The sequence below is a fragment of the Pleurodeles waltl genome, chromosome 6, assembly GCF_031143425.1.
Source record: "Pleurodeles waltl isolate 20211129_DDA chromosome 6, aPleWal1.hap1.20221129, whole genome shotgun sequence".
Lineage (NCBI taxonomy): Eukaryota > Metazoa > Chordata > Amphibia > Caudata > Salamandridae > Pleurodeles > Pleurodeles waltl.
Genome location: NC_090445.1, coordinates 236,806,949 through 236,825,517, shown reverse-complemented (window position 1 = coordinate 236,825,517; position 18,569 = coordinate 236,806,949).

The following is an 18,569-nucleotide window of genomic DNA, read 5'->3' as shown; positions in this document are numbered from 1 at the left end:
CGATGGAAAACAGCGAGCCTCGCATGTTTTCTGTACTTGGTCGCTGCGCTCGAGGAGGGCTTGCCACCGGAAAAGGCATGACATATGGGTGCCTTTGACTAATGAAAGCAAGCAGATTTTATCAGGGAAGCCCACGAACCAATAAAAAGCACTGATGTGAAGTTGACAGGGCTCCGAGCCCTTTTCTAAATACAAAAGAGTCTCCCTGCGATACGCATGCGCGGGCTTGCCACCGGAAAAGGCATGACATATGGGTGCCTTCGACTAATGAAAGCAAGCAGATTTTATCAGGGAAGCCCACGAACCAATAAAAAGCACTGACGTGAAGTTGACAGGGCTCCGAGCCCTTTTCTAAATACAAAAGAGTCTCCCTGCCATACGCATGCGCGAGCGCATGCAACGCAGGCTCGACCCTAAAAATCAACATTCACATTGACTAAATCCTTACGTCTGGGGAACCTAATATAGCTGTCAATGTGTTTCATCATTGCTGATAGCACATCTTTCAATACACCACTGAACATAGGTTGTGACATACCACCAGATATAGCTACTGTATTTTAAATGGATCCTGTGACCATAAAGTGTAATACTGCCATGAGTCTCACAATAGGTGGTATACATGTTGGATCAGTATTTTGAGGCATGAGATCAGGCTCCAACTGACAACATAAATCTTGTATTTTTTGCCTATTCAGACAAAACCTCTCTGTTACATCCCTTTCTTCCATGGTCTGAAGGTCTAGAAATGGACGGTAGTATACTGGAGGTTGTAGTCTCCTCCCTCTCCCGGATTATCTATGTGTGTAATCAAATAAATTGGAGCATTAGTCATAGTGTCCAGAGCAGTATATATGATGAGTAAGCCAAAAGGCATGTGACAAAACATTACTGGCTGAAAAACCATTACAAAACCTTTCGCATTGCAATTGTCTACTACCCAAAATCCAGCTATAATCCCCATTGTGGTCTATACATGTGTCTTCAACATATATGTGCACATTATACACCTAAATGTACCTCATGTGCACCGTGAAGTATGTTTTGTCCTCCAAAAATACCGCCGCCGGTGTTGTACAGTACATCGCGGTTATGTGGCATTTATGACCAGTAACGCACTACACTGTTGATTGTGTAGGAGCAATAACAGATCAATGGAGTAGTACCTATGTAAACATGTTACAACACATTTGTAGTGGTGGTAATGCATTTACTAGTCAGCAGTACTGTAGTTTCAACTCCTAAAATGGCAGATGCCTGACCTCATATATTGGACTTTTGGAAGATGGCGCTGGCGGCGGAAGTCAAATGTGTGGTGGACGGTTTAATCCACAATGGACACAGCTGTAGGCTAACGTTGTTGACTGTGACGGGTGTGGCTCAATGGTTGTGCCCTACTATGCTGATGACCGCATACGTGGTGTACATGTATGCCGTGACTTGAAAAAGAACTCACTTGCCTCCTGTCACTGCTGTAATTATCACCTCTGCCACTTTAGCTGCTGTCTGCTACCTGTGGGAGCAATCATGCCAGACCAAGCAGATGAGAGGGCACCTGCCTACTCTCTAGAGGAGCTGGAGCAAATTGTTGATGAGGTCCTCCCCCTGTATGGTCAGCTCTATGTCTCACCAGAGGAACAGTAAACTACCCCATATACATATTTGACTCTGTTCAACACCATCCTTTCCTTTCTCACAGGCTACAATGTGCCTCTTAGTCCCAGAGAGTTTATTTGATGACTGTGGTTACATTGTGGGGTCCATACATAGGATGAAAATGTTATGGATTGTGGAGCCCTATATTTTGTGTATTTCAAATCACCATTTTGTTGTGTGATAAGCTCTAGGTCCTCCTTTTGTTGTATTCATATATCTACTCAAGTAAACTTTTCAGGATACCAATTATATATTTGATGATCAGATGATGGTAAATGAGACAATAAATGTATTTGCATTACAGCACGAGCTGTATATTTAGACTGTTATAAGCAGTTGATGAGGATGTTAGCAATGTGTACAGTCCCACACATCACTCAGCCCAGATCAGGCCTTGGCAAACTGTTGTCATAGAGCTCGCTAAACCTCACTGACCCCTTCAGAGTGGCACACAACCTTGAGCTCAGTTATAGAATGGCCACAATATGTACTGTTATGTATTGAAGTGATGGAAATGTGATGTTCATGTGGGTTCGGTATGCTCAGCCTGCAGAGAGCAAGGCCTGACAATGAGTTTTGCCTATTATGAGCCATAGCCCAGGCTGGGTCAGAGTTACTGTGGCAATACAACTGATGCACAGGGTACTCTCCCTGTAGAACTGCAGATCCTTGGATGTTACCAAAACGAGTCTTCTGAATCAATAGTAGCCGTGAATGCTTTTACATAGACTATATTTGGAATGGTGACTGAGGTAACTCCCTGACCTGGTACACCTTTCCATTGACCCACATTCTCAATTTGTGACATTTACTACTGATAGGCCCTTTACTCCCACAGATCTGTTGTCACTTTTCCATAACTCATGTTTGAGCTGCACAGGCCTATTGCACAAGTGACAAACACACAGTGCAGATAGTTGCTTAATTATGTAGAGATTGTTACATATGAATCACTAGCTTTGATGCATTCAACCAATCAAACCAAACATACATTGGTATGTTGAATGTCATCTCTGTAAGAGTGCCACATATGGTAAAAGGTGTGTCCTGTGATACCAGTACATACCACACAAAGTTAATCAGACGCAGCATTAGATTCCATTAGGTAGTCCACACATCCACAGAGAGAAAGCTCTCAGTGACAACCACGCCAACCTTTCATTGTCACCTGAGTCTTAGGGTGTAGTAAGTACTATAGTAGTAGCCTGTATGGACCGTATGCAACAAGTCAATATGCCTGGATGTAAAAAAGTGTCTGTACAGTCATACACAAGTTGTTTACTCTTCAGAAGGTCACAATGGTATGTTGTGTGTAATAGTGGCTCACATCACAGTACTTGTCAGTTGACCCTGGGCTACAGGATGTTAGTGGGCTGGTTTAGTCAGTGTAGGCCATGACCAAGGTTGTCGATATTCAGCAGACGACTACAGAAGTGTGTATTTATGTCCCTGAACTTATCAGCATGTAAGATTTACACATGTAGTGTGTTAACAATTTAAAAATGCTTGTGATAGGTGTATACAAACAGGTATCCTAAAATATGCAATTATGATCTCTTTATTTGTCTATTGTATCCATACAGGTCAACGCCCATCAGAAGCAAACCATTTGGAGAGCCATCACCCAGAAGGTGCAGACCTTGGGGGTTTATCGCCCGCACATCGTCCATTGCTGGAAAAGGTGGGAGGACCTGAGACGGTGGGCTCAGAAGATCACGGAGGTCCAGCTGGGGCTGTCCTCCTAATGTGGATGGTGCACGCACTGGACCCTGTCCTAATAGCCCTCATACTGGTGGTGGCCTAAATTGGAGCTTAATGTGTGGTTGAGAGAATCAAAGCAACTTCATGGGGGTGAGTCCCGGGTAGAATCATATATGTTACATTGCCAACTTTTTGTGTTACAGGCAGGCATCTCCCTGTCAATATTGGAGGTGGCCCATGTATGGTGCACAAGAAGAGTAATTGTTTGTGTAGGTCTGGTATTAGGTGCATGCTGATGTTCTTTGCCTATTGTCCTAATGACCGGGAGCACAGCAGACTCCAGTCCACTACCAATATACTCTCTTGAGCAGACACATGGCTGAGTACAGTGATCAATCAACTCATGTTGGTTGGTGTTGTGGGTGACATTTGTACTTAACAGGCCACATTACTTCAGTGTGTCACCCAGAACATCAAAATAACAGGAGCTGATTGATCACTGTACTCAGCCATGTGTCTGCTCAAAATAGTATATTGGCATTTGTACACAAGAGGCCTCTTGTCTTCAGGGCATCAAAAGTGATTTTACCTGACTACTGTGTCTCATGTGATGGAGGACCTCTTACATGTGATATAGCATACAGTGAAATTTGGGTGTAGTCACTGAGCAATACTTCATTTTGGTAAGTGTAAAATGTACAGTTACATGAGTTAGAAAACATCACTGGTGCCATTAGTATTTGTGCCTACATGTTGACATGTGTACCTTTCACTTTTGTAGTATCATTCACACTACTGTTTCACACATGATCAACCTGTCTTCATAGGATGATATTGTATTCCATCACATATGTGTGTATCCAAACTGTATTGGAAAAAAATATATATGCGATGGGTATACAGTTCATGTGTTATTACAGACAGGAGTATGTCAACAGTGGTGGGTCACACATACCATAAGTATTACTTAATGCCATTAGTCATGTCCACTTGCTGAAGCAATGAATGACATGACAGGTAGGCCTACAGTAATTACTCACAATGTGAATTTTCATGCCATTGATTTGGAATTATTCAGCTAAGTGATTTGCACTCACATTTGTACAATGCAAAAACCTGGCCATTGGCTACCTCTAGTGTTCACAGTTTAAGTTCATTTATCTTGTCGTTAGAATATAAACAGGGGACGAGGCAGACAAATCTCATTGTGGTTGGGGATTTTAACATTCATCCTTGTGGGTTACCAACCCACAAGCAGGTTTTGTATGAGAAAAGCAGGTTTTGTCACCTAACACCCTACGAAGATGCTGCTTGTCACTGGACCTAATCTGGAACACATTGGGGAAGGCAAAGATTTAATGTTGATGCTGAGCGATTGGAATCTTGTATGTATCCTGGATATGCTCACAGTACCACACAGTGGGATAATTGTATCAGCATTTTGGGCAGTGGTTGTGCCTCCATGATCAATTATGTTTTTGTATCTGCTATGTTATATCCTTTGATTTTGAAGTTCACCATTACCTGCTAACCTTTTAATGATCACAACCCTTTAACATTGAATCTGAGGGGTTCCAGGTCCTCAGTAAGGAAAATCTCTTATTCTTATACAGTTCCCCAGATTCAGAGGAAGGGGAGACACTTAAGGTGGTCCTTATGGAGCCAGAGTTCTTTGTTAAATTCCTATTTCACAGCTGTGCCAACAGTCTGGTGATCTGTTTGGATCCTACCTCTCCTGGCGTTCTTTTAACTGTCTTTAGTGCCACTGCAGAAAAGGTTAGAGCCCTTCTCACTGTAGCGAGTGCTACATCCCCTAGTCAGGCCCCAAAATGGCTTGATTCCTGTTGCTCAAGTGCCTTGCTTAATTTTCAAAAAGCCCTGAAAACATCCCCTAGAGTTATGGAATAAGTATTTAGGTGTCCGCACATTTTTAAAGTTGAGCTAAAACAGCTAATAAAAGAGGAAGGAGCTTCTAAGGGAAAGGGCTCAAGACACTTTGGCCCAGTATAGAGTAGCCAAAAACAGTGCCGTTTTTTGGCATACCATTAATCAGCCATCTCTCGTCCAGTAGAATGCTTAGAGTTTGTGCCATCATTATACCTGCTTAGGAATGGATGACTCATTTTGAGAAGATCTGCATTTGCTCAGACCAGTTAACTATGGGTGTTGAGGAACCAGAGGTGGGGGGGGAGTCAAATTTGGTGGTGGAATGGCATTGCCAATGTCATAATGAGGGCCTAAATGTCTTACTAGAAATAAGGCCCCTATGCCACATGGCATTCCACCTGATTTATTTTTGTTGCATCTCGATGTATGGGCTCCTGTGCTGACTTTGAATGCTGCTGTAAAGCCAGGGCCTCCTCCCTACTGATCCTCATTCATTATCGTGCCACTCTTTAAAAAGGGTGACAAGAGTAAGCCTGAGTGTTACAGACCAATTTCCCTTTTAGACTCAGTAGTGAAGGTTGTAGGGAGGGTGATATTAGATTGAATGTGCTCCTGGGCAGAGGAATATATTATAATATTGGGGTGCCAATATGGTTTCCAGCAGGGTAAATCCACCATTGATCAGTGTTTGAATTTGCTAATGGTGATCAGCAAGTATACTAATGACCTTTCAGAGACAATATACTTAGCATTCATGGACCTTACAGCCGCTTTTGACCGGGTAAATCGGGCTAAACCATGGAAGATCTTGTTAAGGATGGGGGTTGAACCCAACTTAGTTTATTTTCCCTGGGACCTCCACGCAGACACATCAGCCTTGATGATATGCTCTGCGGAGCTGCCTTGTACAGATAATTTTAGAACACACCACGGGTGAGACAGGGGTGTATCCTTGTCCTGTTTTTGTTTACCCTGTATGTAAGTGGCCTGAAGAAGGCCTCAATAGATGCTAAGGCTGATTGCCCTTTTGTTCGCCCACGCCCCTTGCCCGTGTTGCCATATGCGGATGACGCCGTTTTAATGGCAAGAACAGGTAACAGCCTTCAAATGCTATTGAACACTTTTGATAATTTCATATGGGATTTAGACCTGTTGGTAAACCTGTCCAAGTCGTATATTATGGTGCTGGGTCCTAAACCTTTAAAAACCAAGGGCCTGTTGGCCGCTGAACCTCCGCACTCTAGGCGGTCCGACCGCCTTTTTACTAACCTGGTGTTCGGATTGCCAGGGGCCCACTGCCACAACTAGGAACAAGGTTCCTGATGGGGTGGTGACGGTCAGAGTCATGCTCAGCCATGGCACGCTGAGTTCAGTGCTGACGTGCTGATCACGAGTCCAGTTTCCGCCAGCCTTTTAATGGCAGAGACCCTGCCATGAAGAGGGCTGTAGGAGCACAGTTCTGGGGGCCACAGGTGGGCCCTTGCACTGCCCACGACCTTGTCGTGGGCAGTCCAAGGCCCCCCACCCAGCACCCTCGGAATGCATACTGTCTGCTACGGCAGAGAGTGTGTATTCCGAAGGTGCTGGGAGCACCCTCTGTGTGACGACATGGGCCTCCGCTCCATGATGAACCAAGGCCATGCCACTGCAAAGTTTCCACTGGGCTGACTGGCACAAACGTCTGATTGCAGAGGTTTCCACCGGTCAGCCCAGTGGAAACTTTGTAATCGGCCTGGGGGGCTGACGGTCAGCCCGCCAACATCATAATGAATCCCTAAGACTTTTACTTTAAACTGCTACCCCTTAGTTAAAGTTGGGAGGTTTCCATACCTGGGGGTATTGTTTGATTCTAAATTAACCTGGAACCCAATGATTGAGTCCAAGAAATTGGATTTTAGGGAGTCTATTTGGGCCTTTTTCAGCTTTGTGGCTAGGCTGGGTAGCATACCACTTAAGCCCTTTTAAACATTTGTGAAGCAATTTGTCTATCAAGGTTCTGTATTGGTGCGATATTTGGTGGTACATCTCTTTGGGTTAATGCCCAAAGTGATTTTCTTATGTTGCACCCACTGCTGACTTGGATTAGGATTTGGTCTAAGGAGGAGTTGGCCCTAAACCATTTAATTAGGGATTGCTTGTTGTCGACCCATACTCTAAAAATACTATTGTTAAGTTATGTAAAGGGTACTGTCATGAAATTAGGAAGAGAGGGTATTTTCCATAGTTCTGGGGGTATTGTAAAGGGTGAATTGACATAACATAAAGTACAATGTCAAAGAATCCTTCAGGGAAACAGCCTCCTTGCTTTGGGAAGAGTTTGAGTTGGCAAAACTCTATGTCCACAAATATGTTTTATCAGTTACAACATGGGACACGGAGCCCTATTTAACAATGGTGAAAACCAATAAGGATAGAGGATTATTAACCTGTTTTAGGCTAAATTTGTTGCACCTGACATTGGCCTCACCACAAAGTTGCTATGATTTTAAACTGTTGGGTCCGCGTAGTTGTCATAATAAGTCGCCTTTAGGACACATTGCACTTTATGTTGTGTTGTAAGTCTTTTTGAACACTTAGGCTTCATTTTATTGCTCTCTTGCTTAAAGTGCATGGTTTAAAACAAGCTTGTCCAGCGCCTTTATAGTTATAGATGTTAACAGAGGAAAGTGTAATTGCTAATGTGAGTTGTATTTAAAGGGTTACTGTGTCTATTCGGAGTACTATGGTTGATGATGATTGACACTTAATGATTTGTTTCAATTTATTTATTAATTACTTTGTTTATTGTTTTGTATGTGCTGCTTTTATCATTTTGAACTGTAAACCAAATAAAGAATATGAAATGAAGTGATTTGCACTTGTTTATTGGTGAAGGTTCATTGACTGACTGTTGACATGCATCATAGAGCGACATGCAGAAATGCGGGAATCATGTGTGAGTGTGTACACTCAGTAATATATTGAATTTGTGTTTGCATGAAAAAGGGTACAGTGATGTGCCTTTCCGTTGAGAAACAGACTTAACCACCTGTTGAGGTAATGGTGATTCCGTGAGCCTCAACAACATCCAATGGCCTATTGGCTTTTAGTTATACAATGTTAGAATGGTGTTCTCACAGTACCAATCAAGACATGATTTCCCTAAGCCTAGCTGATTCATTATGCTGTGGATATTTATAGACAAATCTCACAGAATTTGGCCCAGATTCTCTCCAGTCTACTTTTCTGTGTGACGTTTTACACAGTGAAGCTACATTAGTACAACTTTCATAAGACTATTCTGACAATAGACGTATTAGGAAGCTACCATTGGGAAGTTTCCACAGTGTGGCATGAGTTTTTCCATGTCACTTTATTCCTGCTACTGTACATCTTGCTGTAACATAGTTGTATTAATTGACCATCATTTCATCATGATGTGGTATTAGGTATATGAATATTTGCTGATTGCAGGACCTTGTGTGGAATCTGTAGGAATACATTTGGCATTGTCTTACTAGTTGATAACATCAGGTTACTGAGGTATGCTACAAGAGCCAAACTATTCAAGGTGACGAGATTCGACAGACACCTCACCATATCTGACTGAAAGCACCTGCACCCAACTATTTAATAGAGAATACATTTATTAGGGGGGTGTATCGTCCCAATTCCCCCACCCGAAGTTAAGCCCCTGTTCATGTGTCACTTGTTCTCCATCTTACAGAGCATGGAAACCTACCCATCTAGGACACATGACTGATATCATGATGAGACAGTTACTGTGTGACAGGGAGCAAAAGTATTCTATTGTCGTATTTATGTAGTACACATCATAACATAACTTGCGTTTGGATGCATGGGGTATTGGTTTTATTTATTATAAATGCAATGCTCGTTTTGTCAGCCTCCAAAGATTTAAAGGATTGAGAGAGAGCACAAAAGCCAGACTCATTTTATGTCTGGCTTGAGAGCACAGCTTTCTCCAAGACAGATTGTTTCAGAATATACAAAAAGTTGGCTTTGGGTCAGCACTCTTCAACCACTGGCTTTTATAGACCAGCCCCCTTCATATAATGGCTTGATGGAGTCAGTGCCAATCAGGGCTTGCTTTAAGGTGGTGCGACCAGTGCCATAGCTCCTGCTGTCAGGCTCGGGGTGGTAGGGCTGTATTTTGATATGGCTTCTAGTGTTAAAAGCACCTGCTGTAGAGTTTCTTGTGTGCCCGGCAATTTTTATGTAATTGTTAAAACAATAATTAAGATAACTCTAGTGATTAATGTTAGGGTGACCAGACTTTTAAAGTAAAAAAAACGGGACATTTCACAAACACAGAAGGACTACAATTTTTCTTCAACCGAGCGCACAGACTGACAACGCTCATCAGCATAGAATTACAGAAAAGGCACTAAGAACATAAATAAAATGCAATTTTTAAAGCCAGTGTAATGCCTATTAATTAAATTGGTTTCTGATAACACCTGCTAACTATCTCTGCTATTAAAAACAAACAAAAATCACCTCCCACCGTTTTCAGGCGATCCTCTTTAAAACCGAGATTTAAGCTAAATTTCCCGAAATTTGCCTGGACGGCTGGTGAAAAACCGGGTCTGTCTCGGAAAATCAGGGACACCTGGTCACCCTATTAATGTAAATGCTGGAGTGAGGTTGGAGTTTAGAAGTGTAACATGCTGATCACAGAACTGCATTTTATGTTGATAACTCAGTGTGTTACTGCTTTTGTTACAGAGATCCTTTTGTAATATGCAGTTCACAAGTTACAATTCTAATATAGCACAGTAAGCTATGAATTAGCATCAAAGAGCTGCATGCAAACTACAAGACACAATTTAGAAACCTGTCTTTTTCCCATCTTTTATTATTCTACAGTTGCTAAAAAGTTTTTTTTAGGTAGAATAAATTCTTATAACTAAAGCCAACTCCATCTACTGTATTACATTCAAAATCCTGAGTTTGTGCTTCTTCCGGTCAAACACACTTAAAATATACTGCCTACCAGTAGGGACATCATGTGACCCTACACCTTGTAGTCCACATTGTCTTATGTAACATTTCGTGTTCACTAATTTACACACATGTGATCCATTATGTATGTTCAAAATGTGTGTGATGTGAAGTGCTCTGACCACCTATACTGGTAAGAGTAGTGCCAGAAAAGAAATTAAATACGTGTAAAGAGGGGGATCTCTGTAAAGAGGCGCACCATTGGGTGACGATAATGAGGGAATACATGGAGAAGGAGGTCACTGGGGGGTGCCAAGAAAGATTGCTGCACTGGGCACCAGCAGCTCCAAAGCCGGCCTGGTGCCAATCATATATTTTAAGGAGTGGTTCCAATACAATACATGAGGGAACTTTATATCTGAAAAGTACCCTTAATAATCACACTTTTTGTCACATTCGGTTCTTCAGCTTAAAAAAGCATTCATTTTTCATGAAATGTCTTTCTTCCTACACACCCCTTGTAAACATGAGTATTATTGATGTGCATACCTAGTATTGACAATTAATTGGATTTTTATTTGTGTGTTTTGACCAGACTTTCATTGTATTTCTAAGTCACTCATCTGACACTCCCCTGGAACTGCCCACTTATAACAGATATTGCTGGCACTTTTGGAAGCAGGACACGTACATGCTTTCTGGAACTTAGGGGATTCTGCTGCAGGCATAAATAACTTAGAGGTCATTACCATTATTAAGAACTACCACATAAGGGATGTGTGTGTCATACTTCTAAGGAAAAACAAGTTTGTGAGTGAGGCCCTGAAAGTTAAAACATAGCAACAATACTAGGCGGTATCCATCTCTCTCCAGGCCTGCTGGGAAAGGTTTGCTGCATTTGCTAAATTAAGTGTGACCACATTCTCCTTGGGGGACAGTGTTAACCACAGGAAGTGCATTTTTACATTGTTGTGAAACTAGATCACTACAAGTTTTTTTTATTATTATTACTTTTATTAGAGTTTCAGATAACTACAAAATAGTCATGCAACTTCGTACAATGTACGTTGGAAAAGCGCATTCCAGTTACACTCAATTGTTTAAGAAGGTCACTGCAAGGTGAAACTCATTTCAGGACTATTATTGTCTTGTAACTTCCTGGAATATGCTGTTTAACGCTTTTGGTGTGGACATGACGTCCAAGTTCTCCATTCTGCCTCTGACTCCACGTCCTCCCGCTAAAGTGCCGGAAAGCCTCCGCTGCTTGCACAGGAGGCTTCCCCCTTTTACGCCCCTAGGGGGGGCTGATTATGAAGTGTGGCACAGTCAGCCTCCTGTCCCTCTCAAGGCAGATTGCTGACAGTAGCTCGTTACCAGTGTGCTGACATCATCACTAAGGAGGAAGATTCAACTCCTAGAGGCAGGTGACTGTCGCAATGCACAACTGTGGTTAGACCTCACCCTCCTGGGGATTTTGTAATTGGTTCCGCAGGGCACCGATCCCCGAGCAGGAATTCTTCCAATAGGCTTATTGGCTGACACCAGTGATGCAAATATAATTGGGCAGTCTTTTTATTTCCGTGGGAGGCAGATGAGGCCTCACTCTATACCAATCGGCCCCACTGGCAAAGTAAATGCCCATTAGATGCAAGGGTTATGTAGCAGACGCTATTTTTTGGCTTAAGACTTCAGGCAGCACGCATGCGCTACTGTTGCTTGATGATATATTGTATCTAAAAAAATGCTTGAAAGGGGCTTTTAGCCCATCCATTGCTTACCATTGGTCAGTATCATTATCACTCATCTTAAATGCCTTCTTATTGGGAAGCACGTACCAGGTGTCAGTTCCTGCATCACATCTGTTCTTTGTGTGGGGTATGGATGAAGTACAAATTCATTTCTCTTAATTAGTGTCCGTCCGCTGCTCACCTAGTGACTGAGGTACTATTTCTTCTTCTTTTTTACAAATGTTTATAGCGCAAATTCGACCCGACACAGAGCACTTTACATGAGTTCAAGTTACTTTACAAAGGTGGTGTTCATTTCTTTGTAGCGTGTGCTTTAGGGGGCAGAACTCCAGGATCTTTGTACTTGATAGAAACTGTGCAAGGACCGCTCCTTATGTGTGTATTTCTTTTGTCCTTCTCTCCAAACCACTACATTCCGCTCCATTCCACTTCACTCTGTTGTATAGCTATGTTAGCCATATTTTAGGCACATTATTTTAGCAAACTAGGCCTGCCGTTGTGCACTTTAGCCCAGTTATTTTTTTATGCAGCATCGCTTTATTTTTCTAGCAATAGCCACATTTGCGGTGTTGTGTTATTTTCTCTATCTAATTGTTCTTTCCCCTAGGAAGTTGGTGGGACTATTTTTGTGTTTCACTCTCCTTGTCACAATCTTGCTTTTATTGTGTTTTATCATCCTAGTTATTGCAATACATGCCATTTTATCTAAGATGCAGTTACTTCAACAAACCCTTATTGAACTGTATTCTGCCTCTGAAACTGAGAGAAAGGGACGAGATTTGATCAACCACAATTCCCCTGAGGAGTCTTTCTTGTCATGCACCCGGTTGCCTCAATCATCCCTGCTCTTGGGTAGAGATGAGGCTCTGCTAGTTAGCCAGAAAAACCAGATTAGGCCGACAGTTGTCAGATATGTGCCGATAAATACTTGCATATCTTTAATAACAGTTCAAGCATCAGCCGAGCGTTGTGGCCAAACCCATAGAAATCTGGAGCATGAATCAACAGCAACTAAGATATATTAGTATGCAGGGGACCACAATGGTCCGAGTACACACATTGTAATGGTCTGTTGGATATTAGGAGGGGTGTCTGCGGTGGGCGTTTGACGGTGGATACTTTTATTTGCTAGCGGATGTCCCAACAAAGGACATACTGCTTGATTTGTTTGTAGAGACCTAGCCACCAGTAACGTGCTTGTAACAATGAAATTGTAGCCGCCACACCAGTACAGGCAGAAGAAACCCCCTCATGCGATGCTTTGATCAATTCTGGTCTTTGGTCTTTGTTGGGAATCACACGATTACCCACTCCTGATATAACTGCTAGGGCTGTATTGAGGTATGATATGCAGTAGGAAAATTTAGCAGGATATGCTTTTTGTAAGGGTGTGCCGTCACCCGAAGCTTTAACAGCTGCCAGTGTTTTATCATCCAAATTTGTTCTAGAACGAGTTAGTGCAGCAACCGAAGCCGTAGCTACTGCTGATTTGGCTGCTTCATCAGCCAAGTTGTTGCCTGCAATGTGCATTCCAACACGCTGATGTCCTAGTGTATGTACAACATGGACGTTGGGTAGCGTTTCTTTCAGATCTGCTACCTACCCCCCCCCAGAAGTCTGTGTTTAATGGTTTTTCCTTTTGAACCCATTCTGATGCCAGTAATGCAGATATTCATTGAAAGACTGGACACAATAGTACGAATCACAGACAATCAGCGTCATCTGCTCAGGATCCGTATGTTCCTGTGTCATCGCCAGAGCCTTGAACTCTGCAGGTTGTGCAGTGCAGTCCCCTAGGGTCTGCGTGTAAGTATGTTGTGGATGGAACTTGCCATCTTTCATGTAACCACTCACGACTGCAAAAGTGGCGGAATATTGATGTTTAGTGCCTATAGCTGGATGAGCTGAACCATCAGTGTACAAAAGTGTCTGATATTGTCCACTTGGCAATGTGTTTGCTGGAACTGGATATTTAAGTTCGTATTGCATAAACTCTTGAGTTTGTAATTTTGAGTCAAACATATAGTCTACATCAGTGGCCGGCAGAGACGTTGCCCATTGGATCCAGTGTGGATGTAATGCTTTAGCGTTAGGAACGCTAGCGTTGGTAACAGCCTCAAGGGCTGGGATGGGGGATACAACAATGATACGTTTTCCCTGGGCCAGAGGTCTCTCTTTAGTGACAGCCATCTGAACAGCAGTGAGAATATTCTCTGTGAGAGCAAAACGTTGTTCAGCTGTAGAGTACAAATGTGATTTGTATGTAATTGGTATGGTCTCACCCTCATTGAATGTTACGTAAGTGAAACCAATGGCACCAGCAATTACTCTGACGACCAGGTGTTTTTTGTTGTCCCTTGTATGTAGGTATTTTGCTTCAAGCATGTCTTTTTGTAATGCTCTGAGAATAGATGTGTGTTCAACTGTCCAGTATTTGCTGGTAAAGTCAGGATGTATCAAGTCATATAAAGGTTTAAAGTGTTGTACATAATCTGGAATGTATTATTGTGTAGCCATTTTAGCTATAGTTATATACACGTTGTTTTAGCAAACTAGGCCTGCCGCTGTGCCCTTATTCTAGTTTATTCTAGCTTCATTATATTATTTTAACAATAGCCACATTTGCCATCTTGTTTTATTTTCCTCTATCTAGCTGTTCTTCGCCTAGGTCAGCACTGCGTTCTTGAACAAGACATTTCTTTCACTCTGTGCTTTTCTCAAGGCTGCAGTAAGATAGGTTGCCGGCAAAGTGGTACCCTTTGCCTCCAATGTTCACAGAAACATACACACTCTTACGTGAGGATACTTTCTTGGAACATCAGCTGTTTTATTATAAAAACACTACTTTGACCCATGTACGCTAGTGGGACCAGACAGATGACCACAACTGTATGCTAATTGGTGAGTGCTTTGCTGCAGTTGCTTATGTAGACTACAGGCCTCTTGCTCAGGTATGAGGGATGATATCTTCCCATGGGAAACCTGAAGGGCAGCATTAGAGCTTTACATGATGTGCTCTAACATAGCCTAGGTAGGAACTATCTGTAACAATCTAATTGACACAATGGTAGCACTATCTTTGTGGTTTACTCTCCCTGTCACAATTTTAATCCTATTGTGCTTCATCATCCTGGTTATTGCAATACATGCTTTATTATCTAAGATGCAGTTGCTTCAATAAAATCTTATTGAACCTTACTCTGCCTCTGATTGTCGTCACTTACGTGAGACTAATGTAACTGAGAGAAATGCATGAGATCTGAGTGGCCACGGTTCCCCTGAGGAGTATTTTATGTCATGCGCCTGCTTGCCCAATCATCCCTGCTCTTGGGTGGAGATGAGGCACTGCTAGCTAGCCAGAATAAACCTGGATTAGGCCGACAGATGTCACATGGTGCGGGTTTAGACTCAGTCCCCCGCAGTCCAGGCGATTCTGCCGCCCATATCCAGTAGTCTCATTAGGATAATGAGAACCTACCTGACAGTATGTTCTGCCAAAATTTAAAAAGCCTAATAAAGACTGGAGCTTTTTTATTGTGTTTGGTAGTTGTAATTGTGTGCATTTTTCCAACAAATGGGGCGCAATGCTCTTGCCTTCATCTGACAGTTCGTATCACAAGATCAGGACACTAAGCACAGCTATTTTTGTTTTTTTTAATTAAATTTGTAGCCGAATTTGGCAAATCCTACAACAATGCGGGCTACCTGTCTTATATGTTGCATGAGGTCATCGTCCATAAGGTAGATATCATCCACATATGACAATACCTCAGGGTCAATGGTGTGTAAAATAAATGTAACACGAGCTAAGAACAGTCCTGAACTGTTCCTGTAACCTTGTTGGAGTCAGCAGAATTTTTCTGAGAGCCTAAATCACTGAAACTTGAAAAGTCCCTACTTTCAGGTGATGTATTTTGGCAGAAGAGCCCGCTGGAAATATCCAGGGTCGTTTTGTATTTTTTTACACTATATTGTTCGTAAGTGCTGTGCTGTGTGCATTTTGTATTGCAAATGAGCATGTGTGACTGTTTAAATGTCTGTAGTCTAAGACTATTCTATATGAATGGCCGGGTTTAGTGACAGGAAATAAAGGATTGTTCATTGGTGAAACACAGGGTTCAATTACGCCCTGAAATTCTAATTGTTTGAGGATTTCCCTCACAGTGTTTTTGCTTCATGTTTTATTGGATATAGGGGTTAAGGTTCAGTTTGGGATTTAATTGGTATCACATGATAGGGAGAATCTTTATCCCACCCTACATGGTTGCGCTATAACGCAGGTGCCTGCGCCACTTCCCAAATAATGGCATGTATTCCTACGAGCTTTCTGGGAACAAGGGGCGAGAAAGATTTTTCAATAATCTCTTCTCCATATGGGAGATCACGGACAAATTCTGGTTTCCAATCTTTTTCAGCCAGTAAAATATCATAAATAGGTATAACTCTGTCCCAAAAGATAGCGTTGATTCTGCTTTCAGTGTCTCCCTCCAACTGTATAGTTACTTTATACACCCTGTCGGGTGTGGAGACACGCATGTCCACAGTCTCAACTTGTAAGAAGTCATCAGTTGCTTTCACTTCCAGATGCTCTAGAAGAATCCCGGCGAACTATTGTGACCTCTGCTGCACTGTCGAGCAGTGCCAATGCTTACTTCCTGTTCTTCAGTATAGCCCTCTTCCTGAGTGACATGTCGTATTGCAACTGCTGCCCCCTTTTTCTTTTTGAACTGGGTTTTTTTTTGGGTACGTTTCTCTTCTTTCTTAACAGAAACTTCAGACGTGCATTGTGAGTCCTTTCTCGGTTTCGCGTACTCTGTTCACTGCTCTGACCACCCACCTCTCTCCCTGCATTTTTCCAGTGAGACCTGAAAGGAACGAGATTGGCGTGTATCAGTATATTGATATTTGTCAGGTGTTTTTATATTATCTCTATTTCTAAGATTATATTTATTTTGAGGGATCTCCGAAAGCAGAGATTCTCCCCTTTCTTTTTTTAGGTGTTTGTTGTTTTTATCCTAGTGCTTTTTAGAACCTTCAGGTGCTTGCTTAGTAGAATCTTTATTAGATCTACCTTGTAATTGTAGTTTGATGGGTCTGGCCTCCAGACTATCTCAACCAATGCTGGAGTAGGTCTCAGCGATAATCTTTGGCAGCTCACATTCTTGATCGTGTATGGGAACGTCCCGGAGCCGCATGCGCACTGCTTGTGCAACTGCTTCCCCTTTAAGGTTACTGAATATAATTGAAGACACAGCGGCAAAATTGCCCATTAATTGCATCCCCAAATCCAGTGTCAGGGCAGCCTCGTATTCATCTTGAGTTTGTTTTAACACCTCCGGAAGAGGTCACATGGTTTGGAATTGTACTTAGTACCCCACAATCTTTGCAATTCTGACACTCAAATCCAGTAGCCTCATTAGGGTAATGAGAACCTATGCGACCACTCCACTCTGTTCCAATCCAGTCCAATCCACTCCTCTCCAATACACTTCACTTTAACCCACCCCATTCCAATCCAGTGCACTCTAATCCACTCCACTTAAATCCACTCTAATCCACTCTAATCCACTCCACTCTGTTCCACTTCAATCCACTCTACTCTAATCCAACCCACTCTAATCCATTTAACCCCACTGTAATCCACTCCACTCTAATTCACTCCAGTCCACTGTAACCCACTCCACTGTAATCCACTCCACTCTAATTCAGCCCACTCAGCTCTAATCCATTCCACTCTAATCCAACCCAGTCCAGTTCACTCTAATCCACTCCACTTTAATCCACTCCAATCCACTCCAATTCACTCTACTCCTCTCTATGACACTCCACTCAACTCCACTCCTCTCTAATCAACCCTGGTCCACTCCAATCCACCCAATCCACTCCACTGTACTCCACCCCACTCCACTCAAATCCACTCCACACCACCCCACTCAAATCCAACCCACTCTAATCTACTCCACTCTAATCCATTCCACTCCAGTCCACTCTAATCCACTCTACTCTAATCTTGTCCTCCCTAATCCATGCCAATCCACCCCAATCCACTCCACTCCAATCCATCTGATCCACTCCATTGTATGCCAGTCCATTGAACACTATGCCACTCCACTCTATGACACTCCACTCTACAACACTTTATGCCACGCTAGGAGACATAAAATCTAACCCATTCCAATCCACTCTAATCCATTCCAGTCCAGTCCACTCTAATCCACTCTACTCTAACCCAGCCCACTCTAATCCATGTCTATCCACCCCAATCCACTACACTCTAATCCCATCTATCTGATCCAGTCCACTCCCCTCTAATCCACTACATTCTACGCCATTTCACTGTAGAACACTCCACACCACTACACTGTATGACACTTCGCTCGAGGACACTCTATGCCACTCTACGCCACTCCACTCTACTCCATTCTATGACACTCAACTCCACAACATTCCAACCACTAACATTTAGCCATGCTGAACAGCATCTACACTGGTCTACAACATGGCTCAAACACACTGCCAACGCCAAAAGGTACTTGCATAGGCATGATCTATTGACTTTGCCAATGCTTGTTTTATCCTGCTCCCAGTACTCAGCTAGTCATGTGGGAGGCACCATTGGAAACAGTGTGCCTC